This window comes from Triturus cristatus, chromosome 4_1 (assembly GCF_964204655.1).
Source record: "Triturus cristatus chromosome 4_1, aTriCri1.1, whole genome shotgun sequence".
Taxonomy (NCBI): Eukaryota; Metazoa; Chordata; class Amphibia; order Caudata; family Salamandridae; genus Triturus; species Triturus cristatus.
In genome coordinates, this window is record NC_140585.1 from 858,293,072 (window position 1) to 858,307,853 (window position 14,782).

General features: G+C 52.3%; 1 protein-coding gene across 2 annotated transcripts in view; it reads right to left on the reverse strand.

Annotated features, from left to right (window-relative positions):
- FBH1 (F-box DNA helicase 1) overlaps positions 1-14,782 on the reverse strand; it is a 719,176-nt gene that overhangs the window by 605,231 nt on the left and 99,163 nt on the right. The window lies entirely within an intron of this gene.

Genomic DNA, 14,782 nt, shown 5'->3' on the forward strand with positions numbered 1-14,782 from the left:
TATCCTCCTATTGATCCTTTTGCCCGACCCAGGGCTCTCCCCTGTAGCGGTAGGGGTGCGTAGGGGTGCGTGGCCCCTGGTGGCAGCATCCGGTGGCACCCCAGCGTCTCCCGGAGTCTGTGGGACGGCGCCGGGAGAGAGAGCGGGGCCTGGTCCTGCCGTGCCTCGGAAGCCTCGGCCTCAATTTGGGCAGCGGAGGAGGTCGTCCCGTCGGACGGAGTGGCGGATGCGGAGAGCTGGGAGCTGCGGTCATCCACTGGACAGGGGCGGCGAGCGCTGGCCTAGGTGGATCCTCGTGGAGTTGCACTGGGAGCCCGGAGGTCGGGGCTCCTGGGATTGGATCCGGACGACAGCGGGAGTGGAGCTGCCCAGCAGATACCGCGGCGGGGGTGCGGAGAGCAGTGCCACGGGAGTAGCGGTGAGTGGCCATCGACGGCGGACGGTTTCCCTCCCACCCCCCACAATGCGCACCTATTTCCTGGTGCCTGCAGCTGTTGGTGGGCCGGGGGCTCGGAGGCCATTTCGGGCCGCGTGGTGGTGGTGGTGGTGGAGGGGGTACATGGCGGCGGATCTGAGCGTCAAGGCTGGTGGGGCTGGGCCCCGGATGGCGTAGCTGTACGGGGCCCGCAACGGAGGCTCTAGACTGGTGTTCCCCCCCCCCCTTCCGCTTGCCGCCCTCCTAGAAGTGCTTTGAGTGAGAGCCCGGGTGCTCGGCGGCCATTTCGGGTCGCGGCGGTCGAGGAGGGTCTTGTTGGTGGTGCGTGGTGGCAAAGGGGCCGGCAGTGCGCTGAGGGAGGTGAGCCACACTCCGGGGACTGCAGTTTGTTTTGGCCTTCATTCGCCCCGCCGGGGGCCTCCTTTCTCGGCTGTGTTTCGGGGACCTGGCGGACGCTTCTCAGTGCGCCTGGAGTGGGGGCAGCAAACTCTTGATCTTGGTCCGGACTCTGTGGCCGGGGCCCCAGGGTGTGTGCCCAGGCGCAGGGGGTGAGAGACGATCGCAGCATGACCAAGGATAGAGCTGGTGGGGCGCCGGCCAAACAGGGGCCTATCGACAAGTTTACGGGCCCAGGCCCGGCCGGGGGTGCGGCCTCCGCAGCTCCGGACAACGCGGCCCTGCTGGCGGCCATTACCCAGTCCAGGGACATGTTGGATGCGAAGATTGGTGCGGTGGGCTCCGACGTAACATTGCTGCGACAGGACTTGCGGAACGCCGTGGCCCGCATCACGGAGGCCGAGACTAGGGTCTCGGGTGTGGAGGACGACGTGGCGACGCTTAAAAATCAGATGGCGGCCCTGGAATCTTCCCATAAGAACTTAGTGGGCCGAGTCGAGGATGCGGAAGGGAGGGCTTGCCGCAACAACCTGCGCTTTGTAGGATTTCCGGAAGGATGCGAAGGTACCAACATGGAGCGTTTCCTGACGGAGTGGTTGGTGTCCTGTCTCCCCCCTGACGCTCTTTCCGGCTGCTTCGTGGTGGAGTGGGCGCATAGAGCGCTGGTCCAAAAACCGCCCGTGGGAGCCCGACCACGACCGGTGATCGCCAGGGTCCTTAATTACCATGACCGAGACGTCATCCTCCGGCAAGCCAGGGCAAAGGAACCACTCCAATTTGGAAATTCCTGCATTCTTATCTTCCCGGACTATACGAGGTTGGTCCAACAGCAGCGTCAATCCTTCCTGGCGGCTAAGGCCCGGCTGCGGGAACTCCAGCTCTCCTACGCCTTGCTGTTCCCGGCTCGGTTGCGGGTGATATACAAATCCCGGACCTTGTTCTTTGACACGCCCGAGGAGGTGTTTAAATGGACGGATGAAACTGTGCAACTTCGCTGTCACACTCCCCCCGGCAGAGACTCTACTTCCTCGCATGATGAGGCGTCTAAGACTGGCTGTCGGCAGAAGACGAGACGGGTCCGGCGGTCCAGGTCTCGCCGCCGCTCCAAATCTGGTGGAGTGCGGCCTGGAGCTGGGGGAGCTGCTGGGCGTCCACCTTCCACTCCCTGATTGCAGTGGCCGTATTGGCGGGGGACTCTATCACATTGTAGACTCTGTGTTGTAATTGATGATGTGTGTGGAGAGGAGGGGGTCCTGGGTTGGGAGAGTACGCAAAGGGCAGGTGCCGCTGTAGCATCGTGCGAGCGGGGTAGTCACCTGCGACTTGTTGGTGGGGTTGTGTTTGGGGATCCATTGGTGGAGGGTTGGAGATCCAAGGTTGGGGTCTGGCGATGCTATCCACCGCGACAAGTACTTCAGTGGTTTTGAGGTATGGGGTGGGGTGGAATTGTTGTTGGGGTTATGGGGTTTGTTGGACCGCACACACCTGTGGGAGATGCCAGAGATGAATGGAATTGGGATGCTTCTGGATGGGGCTCAGTGGACTACATTGACTGATAATGGCAGATATAGCTACTAGGGTCGATGGGAGACCTGCGGAACTCCGAGTCTTGAGTTGGAACGTTAGAGGCCGGCTTGACAAGATTAAACGGGGGCCAGTCCTGCAGTATGCCAAGCGGGCGTCGGCGGATGTACTACTTTTGCAAGAAACACATCTCCTGGGTACTAACGCTCCCTGTCTTCAGAGATACGGGTACCTGCAGGTCTCTCATTCTGGGTTCACCAGGGGTTCCCGTGGTGTGGCCATACTCATTCACAAGCTGGTCCGATATACACACACGCGCTTATGGGCGGATACGCAAGGGCGGTATATCTTTGTTCAAGGAAAGATTGGGGCGGAAGTAGTGATTTTCGGGAGTGTCTATGCCCCACCCCCATTCTCATGGACCCTGGCTGAAAAGATCATGACTGTATGGGCAGAGATGCCGTTAGCAGCTGGTATAGCGGGCGGTGACTGGAATGATGTTATGGTGGTGTCACGGGATCGCTGTTCGGGAAGTGGTGCGCGAGGCGACGATCGACCAAACAAACTACAGGCGTTGGCTGACGGTCTTAATTGGGTGGATGCGTGGCGGCGGCTTCATGGGAACACACAAGCGTATACCTACCTCTCTGCCGTTCATGGGTCATTTTCTCGGCTAGATTACATTTTCCTTTCAGGGGCCGCGGTGGCACGGGGGGTGGAGGCGGATATCCTCCCACGTGGTTTATCGGATCATTCCCCGGTCTCGCTTCGTATGCGGCTCGGGGGGGGGTCAGTGGGCAATTTCGCTGGCGCCTTTCGGGTTGGCATCTTCAGCAGGAAGACTACTGTGCCCGCATGACGGAGGCTCTGTATCTTTACTGGGCTCGGAATGTGGGCTCAGTGTCGGGAGTTGATATCTTATGGGAAGCTTGGAAACCTACGCTGCGTGGGGTTGACATCTCATATAGTGCGGCGGCCCGCCGAGCGCGTGATGCGGGATTGGTCCGGGCGGAGGGCGAGATTAGGGAACTTGAGAGTCGAAGCCGAGGGGAGTCAGGTGGTACCGCACGGCGTCAGTTGCAATATGCCCAGCAAACATATGCCTCGCTTTTGATGGATGAGGCGCAGCAGGCATGGTTAGCTGCGAGGAGCCGGGTTTATCAGTGGGGTGACAAATCGGGGACAATGCTTTATAGGCTGTGTCAGGGGCAGCATCAATCACAGACCCTCCCGGGGATCACAGATGGAGAGGGGCGCGTGCTAACAGACCCTGGCGCCTTGGCGGAAAGCTTTGCAGCCTATTATGCGGAGTTGTACGGATCACGGGAGACCATACCCGGGGGGCTTGTAGATCGGTTCCTCGATGATCTTCCCCCTAGAGCCCTTTCGGATGAGGCGCGTGCAGACTTGGACCGACCGCTGACGGTGGATGAGTTGGGGACGGCATTGGGGAGCTTGCCCCATGGGAAGGCACCGGGCCCGAACGGGTTCCCGAGTGAGTTCTTCAGAAAGTACTTTATGCAACTGGGGCCCTATTATCATGTGGTGGTGGAGGATGCCTGTGAGCGGGGGGTTTTGCCGGCCGACTGGCGGCATGCAGAGATTGTCGTATTCCATAAGCCAGGCCGCCCTCCTGAACAACATGCCTCCAATCGGCCGATTTCCCTTCTTAATGTGGAGGCGAAGATTCTTGCCATATATTCATACCCTGGTCCACCCAGACCAAGCCGGGTTTATGCCACATAGGGCAACGCGTCACAACATCCGGCGTGCACATGTGGCGATTGCTGCGGTCCAGCGGCGAGAGGCTCGGGCAGATCTCCTTTTGGTCGACATAGATAGAGCTTTTGACTCTCTTAGTTGGGGCTATCTCTTTGCCTTGCTGCAACGTCTAAACCTGGGGCCACGCTTCTTATCCTATTTAACGCTTCTGTATGCGGATCTTACGGCCTCGGTTCGGGTGGCTGGGGCGACCTCAGCAAGATTCCCGGTACACCGGGGGACACAACAGGGCTGTCCCTTGTCGCCTTACCTATTTGCCTTAGCCATGGAACCGCTGGCCTCCTGGGTTCGTATGGATGCGCAATACACAGGGTTTGAGTGAGAACATGGCCTCTCAGATCGCATTGCCCTATATGCCGATGACGTGTTGTTCTTCCTTTCGGATCTAGATAAAACGGGACCGCGGCTGCTCCGCATAATGCAGGTCTTTGGGGAGACGTCGGGATTATACATGAACCCGAGGAAATCCACCCTTTGGGTACTGGGCGGTCGGGACGTACAGGGTGAGTGGACGGCGTCATTACGTTTTGCGGCCGGGGGGCTGCAATATCTGGGGGTCTTCCTGACCGATGTGCCGACGATCGCCTGGGAGCGTAACGTGGTGCCGGTATGGGAGAAAGTATGTCGAGATGTTAAGCTCTGGGCGCGTATGCCTCTCACTATCTGTGACCGCTCTGCCATCTTTAAGATGGTGGCACTGCCTCGACTTCTTTATCAGCTCCAAAACCACCCCTATGAGATTCCTCCCTGTTGGTTTCGGAAGGATAATGCGGCGCGGAGCCGAATTCTGTGGGAGGGGGGCCTGGCCAGGGTATCGCTGCGGGTTTGCTTTCTGCCGGTATATGATGGGGGACTGGCTACCTCTGTTCTCTTATCCTATTATTACGCCTCCCATTTATTGGTCCTAAACGAATTGTGGTATGGCGATAGGGGGAACTCGGCGTATGCGCTGGAGAGGCGTCTCATGGACCCACATATGGTACATACCCTACTTTACGCGACTGCATTGCGAGAGGCACTGCCACCGGTCACTCAGGTGGTGTTTCGGGTTTGGCGTCGGGCTTTATGTCATATTGGCTGGTGGGGTAGGCTTACCCGAGAGACCCCGTTGTGGCAGAACGGGCTGCTCCCTCAGTTGGCGACCCTCTCTGGATTTAGGGGCTGGGACAGGATTGGTATCTCCACGTTGGGATCGGTGGTTAAGGGCTGTGTGATTAAATCCTTTGGGGACCTACAGCATGAGTATCAAATGCCACAGACGCAGTTCTTTAAATACCTCCAGCTGCGCCACGCCCTTGCCCCTAGACTGGAGGGTATGCAATCCATCCCTGAATTCAGTCCCCTTGAGGCTAAGGTGTTTATGGGGGATCTCCAAGAAAAGAAAGTCTCTAAAATCTATCAGTCTATGGTGATTCATAGTGCTCCGTCCCTGCAGGGTCTGCGTGAGCGGTGGGAGACGAATGTGGGGCCGTTGGACGAGACGGATTGGAGGGAGGCCCTGGCCTCCCCCTGTGAGGCTAGTATAGCGATCCGACTGCGTCTCGTCCAATTTCGGTATCTACACAGGACATATTACACACGGCAGCGGCTGTGGCGGGCGGGTCTTATAGCCTCCCCGGACTGCCTTAGGTGTGGGCGAGAGCTGGGGTCTTTGGTGCACACGGTCTGGCACTGGCCTGCGGTGCGCTGGTTTTGGGGAGGGGGGGGAGGGGGCATTGGGAGTGTTAGGGTACCTATCGAAGGTGTTGGGCTGGGATCTTCCAGTAGACCCCAAATTGGTGTTGCTCCATATTATGGCCGATATTGGGGGTAATATTTATAAGCGTCACTTGCTGCTTCTGGGCCTAACGACAGCTAAGCGGGATCTCGCCCAGGCATTTTAATGTTTGGAAACGAGGTTTAGATTTCCATATGGGCCTGGAGTTGCCGATCTTTAAGGCGCGTGGGTGTCCTCGGAAACACTTCAAGATCTGGAAGCGGTGGGCTGATTATAGGGGCATTTTCCTTGAACCGGTCCCTATAGATGGAGACTTGGGGCCTATTTGAGGGTCAGGTGTGGCGCTGAGTACTAATTGTATAGAGATAGTGCTGGTGGACTCTGGCGGTGGTGCGGTCGGGGGGTGGGAGTTGGGAAGGGAGGGGGTTTTCTTGACAGATGATGTATGAATAGCTCTCCAATGTTCCTTGTTATGTAAAAATATCAAGAGCTGTTGCTATTTACTATGTGGCACATCCCCTGGTTCTACAGGGGCCTGCAGTCCTTGCCTTCTTGATTATTAAAAGTGTTGTTAACAAAAAAAAAAAAAAAAAAACGTGTGCATCTGTATACAAATACTATGGCTGCTGCTAAATAATCTTTTCAATAATTTTTTTATCTGTCTTTTAAAATACCAACAGAAGTTAAGTAGTGAGGCAGCTAAATCTGGAATCAAAAGTTGCTGGGGCACTAGTTTTGAACTGCGCAATTGTTGAACTTAAGACTCTCTGGAAACGACAAGCATAGGATGTTACTTAAAGTTTGAGATGCCTAGCCCTACTGTGAGCCAATTTATCATTACTGGTGAGAAGAAGCGTACAATAAAGCAAAATGTTATAAGTACTGTAAACTGACATGCCTTCCCTGAAATCCACATCTCCAAAAGATGTCGCTTCTCTGTAAACAGAGGAATACACAGAAAAAGAAAAGAAGAACAAAGTGATAAGTTTGGTTAAAAGCAGGTCAATTAAAGAAATGAGGCGGAGGTAGAAAAATGATCGTTTATAGACCAAAGTCAAGATAACTAACATCCAGGATATATCAGTGACTGTGAATAGAATATAGAATAGAAGAAGAGAAATATGATGAGTCCAAAGCAGATATTAACTTTGCTGTTAGAAATGTTTCTTACTAGGAAAAGAAAAGAAAAAAATCAGAAAGGTGGTATCCCAACTAATCTGGATAGGTCAAAAAACTGTTCTGAGCGAATCTCTGCTCAACCCCCAGTAGCAATGGCACAAGCTGGAGGCAATTCCTAGAGAAGTGTATTAAGTTCAAGCAGTACCAACAATTTTAAAAAGTGAAGAACCTACCACAATAGAATTACCAGAAAAATTGAGAAACTAACTGGTTCCATGGGGAAAATGGAAAGGTTCAGTCCTCAGCCACGGTGGTCGTGTGCTGAGGAAGGAACTGTTCCGTTCTCCGCAGCTGCTTACAGCAGAGGGATTTCCTTTTTTTATTTTTCAGCCTTAGGAGCTGGGATGCTTGTTAACGGTCCAGGGAAGACCTGGCTTGGCAGTTCGGGGTGGACTTTTCCCATGAGGAACAGGGTCAAGACTGATTTGCATATGGCTGAGTCTGAACTGAGGTGGTGAAGAGAGCTAAAGAATGATGATGGATTCAACCCAGATCTGCGACTGGGGGTGAGTGTCTGAAAGGTTTCAGCACTACGTCCATCATCTCCTTGTGTTTGCTTAAGGTACTTAGCAGGAGGCTAACTATGAAAGATTTGGCAATCTTTTTGACGCTGAAGGCTGAATGTATTTCCCCCCCCAGCATCGTCCTTTGGTCTTCCATAAACAGCCCACTGGCAATACATATCCATTCAACATTGGGTGTCCCAGCCTTTGATTCGTCCTCATGCTAGTAGATCCCTCACCCTGTTTGAGAAATGGCTCATTACCCACTCCTCTGATAAGCACCTACTTTCAGATATATATGCCTTAATAGTCACGCTGCAAAGACTACGTAAAACATCAACTTAGGTGGGAGGCAGAGTGCATATGCACTTTTACGAATAGGGAGTGGCGTGATATTCTCCATCGCGCACGGGCTTCCACGCAATACGTTTACTAAGAAAATGTTTCTCCAGATAGCCCATTATTGGTATTATACCCCCGCTAGAATTGCACACTGGCATACAGGCAGGGATGCTACCTATTGGTGGCGATGTGGACAACTGGGCACTCTTACTCATATCCTATGGCACTGACCTAGACAGAGCATTTTGTGGCAGGTGGAAATTTATGGCACAGTGATCCCCCGACTCCTCGGCTATGTTTTATTGGCGCTACTGAACCCACTGACATATCCCTTAAAATCACCCAGGCGACACGCCAAGACTTCGGCTTTGGGGGCTGCAAAGCAACTCCTAATTTCACGATGGGGCTCGGAATCGATCCCGATCTTTACAGAATAACTCCATAAACTTTGGGATTTACTGGGGTTGGAGAGGTTGACGCCAGTGGCAACACAAACAATGTTCTAATTCAACAAGACATGGGAACCTTACATCTGCTATCTCTCAGATGAATTTTGAGAATGGACGTGCCCAACGAACCTACAAGTTCTTCAACTCGCTCAAAATGATCGAGATTAGACTTAGGTAGGTGGAGGGAGACTGTATAAAGCTGGGCTTAATCCCCCCTTACACTTTCTACCTTGCACCGGATGTCACACTTGTTACATTCGTCAACACACACATAGTCCTTTTGTCTACATCCTTTCTAACCTTTTCCTCTGCTCTCATTTTAACTTCTCTATAAGTTCTGGTTACTTAATAAGCCCACACCAGCCACTGGAAGTATGTGGGATGAATGTTTAATCTGTAGAATATACATCTACTAATAATGAGAGATCTTAACTCTAAAATGTACTAGATGTGGTGTGTCTTTAAAACGCAAACCATAGTTTGTAATTTATCACTGGTTGTCATATGTAGTCAAACTATGCTTAGACACACAGTGCTGTTATTCAAGGCAGCAAAGGTTAATGCTAGTCTAGTGGATGCATATAGATTAAATTCACAAAGACATGAGTGAACAAGGAGTATCGAATAGTTTCTTACCTGTCGGTGTAGTTTTGCACCTTGAAGATCTTTCTGGATTCACTATGCTGTGCATTATTCCGCGATCTGGTGGCTGGGTCCGGATTCGTAGTCTTTCTTTTCTTTTTTTTTGTAGCCCAGGTGGGCGTCGACGTCCCACCATTTGGTGTACCTCTCGTGACATCGGCGTGCTTCCTGCAGAAGTCCCACCTTTGGGGCGGCATCTTCGGGTTCTTTTTTCCCTTTCGTTTCTCTTTTTTTTCTTTTTTTTTTTTTTAACCCTAGGCGTTAAGTATCTTCCTTATATCTCCTCTCAGTTTTATCCTGTTATTTCAGTCTTTGTCTTTCCACCCTTTTTTCTCCTGCCTCATCTTCCTGGCGGAGGTGGGTGGGTTCACTAGTGAATCCAGAAAGATCTTCAAGCTGCAAAACTACACCGACAGGTAAGAAACTATTCGTTTTGCAGCGTGAATCTTTCTGGATTCACTATGCTGTGCATAGATTTTGTAGCGGTTTGTTATCTCTGTGGCGGCTGGGTGGAAGATGAGCGTTGTTCGTTGAATATATGTTGAAGCACCTTCTGTCCTACTTGTGCTTCCTTGTTCATCTGTATATCCACGCAGTAGTGCTTGGTGAACGTGTGCACCGAGGCCCATGTTGCCGCCAGGCATATGTCTTGAATGGGTGTATTTGCCAGAAAGGCAATTGTTGCTCCCTTCTTCCTTGTGGAGTGGGCCCGTGGCTCCTCGGATAGTTCTTGCCCCACCTGTTTGTGGCAGAATTGTATTGTTAGCGCAATCCATCCTGCGATGGTGCTTTTTGTCACTGGTCTACCCAGGAAGCTCGTTGCGAAGGACACAAAAAACTGTTTGGTTTTCCTGTGTTCTTTTGTCCTCTTGATGTAGTGCATCACCGCCCTTCTAGCGTCTAGAGTGTGCAGTGCCCTTTCTGCGCTTGTTGCTGGGTCCTGAAAGAAACCTTGTATTTGAATTGTTTGATTTAAATGAAACGCTGACACCACCTTTGGCATGAAGTGTGGGTCCGTTCTCAATACGACCCTGTCCTTGTGTATCTGTATGTAGGGCTCTTGCAGCGTTAGCGCTTGCAACTCGCTTACTCTGCGCTGTGAGGTTATTGCCACCAGAAAGGCTGTCTTCATTGTCAGCATTTGGAGGAAGGCCTTGTGCATGGGCTCAAAGGGCGCTTTCATAAGTTCCGTCAGGACTATGTTGAGGTTCCATGCCGGAGGAGGCATCCTCTTTGGTGGCGCTATTCTTTTTCGCCCCTTCTAGGAATATCTTTACTACCCGTGACGTAAAGAAGCTTCCTCCTGTCTCACCTCGTGTATAAGCTACGATCGCCGCTAGGTGTACCCTCAGTGACGATGAGCAAAGTTTCGCCTTTAAAAGGTGTGTGAGGTATCTAAGCACCGTTGATTCCTTTGTCATTTTCCCTTGCAGTTTATTTTTGCTGCACCACATTGTGAACTTTTTCCACTTTTCCCCATAACATTTCCATGTTGTTGGTCTCCTTGCCTCCCGCAGCACCCGCATAGTGTTTGGAGGTAGTTTAAGGTGTGCGAACTCTATGTCTTCAGGAGCCAAGCTGCCAGTCCGAGGCTCTCTGGCTCTGGGTGTAGAATCTCTCCGTTCTGCATGGAGAGCAAGTCCTTTCTTTTTGCGAATTGGTGTGGAGGTCCCTGTGCCATTTCCACTATTTGTGAGTACCATGTCTGTCTCGCCCACTGTGGTGCCACCAGGATCATTGTCATGTTGCTGGTCTTGCACTTGTTGAGTACCCTGTGCATCAGTGGTATTGGTGGAAAAGCGTATGCAAATGTCCTTGACCAACTTATCCATAGGGAATTCCCCTGGGATTGTTTTTCTGGTTGTGTGGATGCGAAGTTTCGGCATTTTGCATTCAGGCGTGTTGCAAACAGGTCTATTGTCGGTGTACCCCACCTTTTGAATAGCCTTTGCATTTCCTGTCCATTGAGCTCCCACTCGTGGGATGCCAAGGTCTGCCTGCTGAGCCAATCGGCTTCCACATTGTCTTTCCCTGGTAGGTGTATCGCCAGCAGGTCTATTTTGAGTGGGATGGCCCATCTCCAAATCTCTTGTGCCAGAGTTGAAAGGGGGAATGATTGTGTTCCTCCCTGCTTGTTGATATAGAACATTGTGGTAGTATTGTCCGTCTGTATCAACACCTTTTGGTTGTATAGCTGCCTCTGGAAGGCCTTCAGAGCTAGCAGTACGGTCTTCAATTCCAGGTAGTTGATGTGTCTGACCGCATCTGCTGGAGTCCACAGACCCCTCACTCTGAGCTTGTTCATGTGTGCCCCCCATCCTATCTGGGATGCTTCTGTGGTACTGGTCACAGTTGGGCTTGGTGGTGTCAAGGGCTTTCCTACAGTTATGTTCTCCCTGTTCCACCATGCTATCTCCTCTTGCACTGCGTGCTTAACAGCCACTAGATCCTCCCAACTTCCATTCGCTTGTGACCATTGTTGTTGCAGCCATTCCTGGAACGGTCTCATGTGAAGCCGTACATTGGGGACTAGGTGATTGCATGACGCCATCATGCCCATGATCTTGCTCGCTGTTCTCACTGTCAGAGCTCGCCCCTTCTGGTAGAGATGCGTCTCCTTCAGCAGGGCTATCGTTCTCCTGTCGCTGGGCATGACTGTTTTGTCTAAGGTGTTGATCTGCGCTCCCAGGAAGATCTTCACCTGTTCTGGTTCCATTGATGACTTTCCCCAGTGTATCGAGAACCCCAGGCTTGTTAGTGTTCTTGTCACCCGCTCTGTGTTTTCCTCGCACCTTTTCGCGAGTACTTGCTTTGATCAGCCAGTCGTCTAGGTAAGGATACACATGAATCCCTTCTCTCCTTAGGTACGCTGCTACTGCTGCAAGGCATTTCGTCAAAACCCTTGGTACGGACTTTAGACCGAATGCCAGGGTTGTGAATTGGTAATGGTCCTGGTTGATGTTGAACCTTAACAGGTTTTTGTGGCACCTGTTCATCGGGAGGTGCAGTTAGGCATCTTTGAGATCCGCGGTGGACATGTAGTCTCCGCTTTGTATTTGAGGTAGCACTTCTTGTAGCGATGTCATTTTGAATTTTTGTGTCTTTATGAATTTGTTTAGGAATCGTAGATCCAGGATGGGTCTTAGTGTTTCGTCCACCTTTGGGACCAGGAAGTAGTTTGAGTACACTCCCTTGTTCCTTTCTCTGCATGGAACTGGTTCTATGGCCTCCGTTTGGAGTAGTTGTTGTGCCTCTTCCCTGAGTTGAGCCAGCTCTTAACCAGAGCATTGTCTTCTCTTTGGTTTCCTGTTTGGAGGCCTTTTCTCCAACTCTATGCAGTATCCGTGCTGTATGACATTGAGTATCCATTTGTCTGTGGTTATTTTTTGCCATTGTTGAAGGTAAAGTCCCAGTCTTCCGCCTACCGGTGTCGTATGCTCGTAGGCGCTTGTTTCGTGTACCTCCCTCACTGTGTTCATTTTGTGCTTCACCCCTCGGGGTATACTGGGAGTGAGCGTCTCCTTGCGTGCAAAGTCACTTAGAAGAGGGTTGGTCTCCCCCTCTTCTTCTTTGGCCACGTCCGTTTCCCCTCCCGCGTAAGGACTGGCCTCGAGTTTAGTACTGCCAGTTCTGCGTCTGCTGTCCTTGTTGGCTGTGACTGTCACCCTGCTGTCCTTGCTGGAATGCTTGGTGTGACGTTCCCTGTCGGTTACCTCCCCTTCCGTAGGGTCTCCGAGCTGGGGTGCCTCTTCTCATCCCTCTGAACTGCAGGGCCCCCATGGACCTTGCCGTCTCATTTTCCTTCTTAGTTGGGAGAGCTTCTCGTCCACCGGTGCCCCGAACAGCGTTTCACCGTTGAACGGGGTGTTCAGTATGTTGTTCTGGACCTCTTGTTTGAATCCAGAAATTCTCAGCCGGGCCTGCCTCCTTTCAGTGATCCCAATGGCCATTAGTCTGCTCGAAGTCTCAGCCCCGTCCAATGCAGTCTTAATGCATGAGTTGGCGATATTCTTCCCCTCCTCCACTAGATGGGAAGCCCTTTGTCGGTACTCTTCTGGGAGATGCTTGACTAGTTCCCCCATCTCATCCCAATGCTGGTACTGGTGCCTGTTCAGTAACGCATTCGAGTTTGCCATGCACCAGTGCATTGCGGCGTTTTTCAACCTTCCTTCCAGTGAGGTTCATCCTTCTGCTCTCCTTGTCAGGAGGTGGTCCCGAGGTCGCCGGCCCATTGGCTCTTCTCCTGGCCGTGGAAGCAATGGAGTCGGCAGTGACTGATCCCTTGATGTAAGGAGGATCCTGCGAGGAGTGCTTGTACTTCTTTTCCGTTCTGGGCGTGATGGACCGGCATGTTGCTGGGTCCTTAAACGCTTCCTTCCCTTGGTTCATCACGCTTTGGAGCATGGGGAGGAACTGGCTCCTCGTCTGGATGGGGAGCAGAGTCTCGAGTAGGAAATCAGCTTTCGGCTTTTCCTCGTCTAATTTCACTCCAAAAGCCGCTGCAGCGCTCTTGACGACCATGTTGCATGCTCCGATGTCGTCTGGTGGCGAAGGCCTCGACGGATAAGTCTCCACGGGCTCTTCAGGATTTTCGGTGTCGATGTCCTGCCATTCCAGCTCCTGAGTCGTCGACGGCGCTGAGCCGTAGAACGACTGCTGATCCTCTTCTTCATCTTCTCCATCATAGTAGGGGCCTTCTTCCTCCTCTTCCGGATCCTTCGACAGCTCTTCGGCGTCAAATTCTTACTGTTCCTCGATCTCGACGACCTCCGTCGGTGGGATCGTTGGGATATTGAATTTCTTCATTTTTTCATCAAACTCCTTCTTCCTCTGAAGGATGCTCTCCATCTCCGCCTCGAGCCTTCTCTTTTTCTTCTCCATTTCAGAGACTTGCTCGGCGTCGACCGCAGGTCTCTTCGACGGAGCTTGCGTCGACGCGGCCTTGTCTTTCGTCGCCGAGCGCCCCACCTCGTGGGCCTGCTTCGACGAACTCTGTCTTTCGGCACCTGGGAGTCCTTCTCGAAGGATCCGCTGGTCCTTCTGTCCTTGGATCCACTCGCGGTCGTCGAGCTTTTCGGCACCGGTGTTCCTTTTGAGGACTTTGACTCTGTTTTTCGAGAGTCACTTTCAGATTTTCGCTGCTCTTTCGGGGGTTTCGCACTCGACGTGTCTCTTACCTCGTCAGGCGTTTTCTTATCGGTCTCTGCGACTGTGAAGACATCAGGTCCCTCGGCGATGTTGTCCTCATCGTCGGTGGAGAGCCCAGATCGTACAGCGACGGGGCCTTACCCTTGCCTTCCATGTTGAAATTGGCTCTCCTCTGTCTATCTATCACACAGAGAGTCTTCGGCGTGAATGCGGAACAGGCGTTGCAGTCCTTGCTCTCGTGGTCGAGCGGCAGGCAAGGGTTGGACACCGGTTGTTGGTCCTTCTGCGCGTACTTGTGGTGGCAGTTAGGGCAGAATTTAAATGGTGTCTTGTCCATTGCGCTCAGAGTCCCTGAATGCGCATTTTCCTATGGGCGTCGAAGAATTTCGAGGATCTCCTCCTTCTTCGCCGTCCTGGCTGTAATTCCTTCCTCTCTGTACTCGCGTATTTACCTTCTTCCTTCGTTTAAAACTCTGGAGCTTCTCGATGACGATCCAGACCCAACGGCGGAAAAAAGAATCTGAAGATGGCGCCCCAAAGGTGGGACTTCCGCAGGAAGCACGCCAACGTCACGAGAGGTACACCAAATGTTGGGACGTTGACACCCACCTGGGCTACAACAAAAAAAAAAAGGAAAAGAAAGACTACGAATCCGGACCCAACC